The sequence below is a fragment of the Propithecus coquereli genome, unplaced genomic scaffold (assembly GCF_000956105.1).
Source record: "Propithecus coquereli isolate 6110/MARCELLA unplaced genomic scaffold, Pcoq_1.0 Scaffold219, whole genome shotgun sequence".
NCBI classification, from domain to species: Eukaryota; Metazoa; Chordata; class Mammalia; order Primates; family Indriidae; genus Propithecus; species Propithecus coquereli.
The window spans coordinates 1875709-1877679 of record NW_012147078.1 but is presented as its reverse complement, the minus strand read 5'-3'; positions in this window follow the sequence as shown (position 1 = coordinate 1877679).

Genomic DNA, 1971 nt, shown 5'->3' with positions numbered 1-1971 from the left:
ATTCTACATAAACTTCAACTACTTACCATCTATTTTGTTGAAGCTAAGGTCACAGTGACCAGTGTGTCATTTATGAAAAATACTATTTTGAGCTCATCCCCCAAAACTGAGTAGGCTATAAAAATATTTGACCATAAAATAGAACACTTATAAATTATGTACATAACATTTAATTATGATTGTAAAAAGCCAATCACTTAAAAACTGAGTTTCAGCCCTTTGAAAAACTTCATTTCAGTGAAGCTGCAAAATATTTTCTCTACTAGGATAATGTTTTAAAAAATAAGATACGATGACACTGACTGCACTCTGTTTCTCTTTCCACCTGAATTACTATCTGGTAACATGGGACGCTATTACACGAAGTGTCCAGCAGGGGCAATGGTGTGGAATACTTTTCCCACCACCCAAACCGGATGAATTCGGTTGAACCTAAGCCTGCTCACGTGTGATTTCATTTTATTATCGTCAAGCACTTAGCATACTGTCCTTGAAAGAGAAACATATGTTATGTTTTGTGTGGCAGGGGTCAGGAAAAGAGTATTGTGTATTGCAAGGTCATCTTTTTGATTTAACTATATGTTAAGAAAGAACTTTGATCACAGCATGTGTGTTTTATACAATACCGGGCAAGATTATGGCAGAATCTGGAAGTGGACAATGAAGTTCTACCAAAGCCATCCTGATTCATTTTAATGTAACCATTAATTGTATTTATTTGTTTCCCATGCCTTTTCAGGAAAGTGTACATTTCAGGTTCAAATGTTAAACAAGACAGGTCTCTGCCACAGCAGGTGATCACCAGGATTGTCCCAGCCAAACCTCAATATGTGGTTTGCTCTGACCATGAACCACTCTGTTGCAGAACCCTTTTCTAGTGGAGAATCCCGAGAAAGGAACAGATGCATGCTGTGCCTAGGGAAGGCTACATGCTTTCTTACAGTGGTGTGCTGGTGAACGTTTAACAACCAGTTCTAAGGGTAGGGGTGGGGGGTGGGGATATATGACTTGTAACATTTGTCAATTTCTGTGTGTAAATAGTCCCACCATGAACAATTTCAGGCTCTGAAACTGAAGTCACTGAATGTGGAATTGGGAAAAGATGCACACAATCAGTGCTAACAAGCTGGTAGGGGCTGACACCAACACATCACTAGCTATCTCCAGATAGAGTTCTGGGACTTATACACACAAGTCATGCAGACAGAGCCACGCATGACTTGTATCAAGGATACCAGCAATGACTGTTATAGTCCAGAAATTAGAAGTTTTTCCTTTTTCTCTTGGCACCACCTATGACTCATAGATTCCACCATGATCCTGGTTGAGGGGAGAACAGTTGGGGAGCTCTTGGAAGTTCATTTCAGTTAAAAATTAAAATACCATATTATTTTAATGTTATAATTTTTTAAAAGGTCAAAATTGAAGATTCAGTTATTGGGTTTGTGGTTACTATGTGAATTTAAATTTTGGGTAAGCCTAGTTTATTGGGGAGAAAATCTTCTTACTAAATAAAGAAACATGTGGAGTAGAAATGAACTTAGAAAGGGTTATGTGCTTCCTCTCTGCTGTTCAGCATCAATCAGATTTTAGAATGAGCATTTGAATAACCACTTTGTAATTCACTCTAATTTTCTATAATGGTAATAAATGTGTTTAAAAAAGTGAAACTCCTAAGTTTTAGTTGCATTTTCTTCAAGGTCAATTGGCAAATCTTACTCTAATTATTTAATAAATGGATCACCAATAACCTCTAAGTTGAAGCTTTTAGCAAGCTAAAATTAATGAACAAAAGATTGCAAGCAGAAATACATTAAAATTTATTATCATAAAAATGAGGGAGGAAATGAACACGTTAAAAAAACACAAATGGGGCATACAACTTAATTTTGAAAATTCTGTTTTGTTATTTCTAATATATCAATTCATGAAAATGATTTTTTGATAGAACATTTATTTTTTAATTTGAAA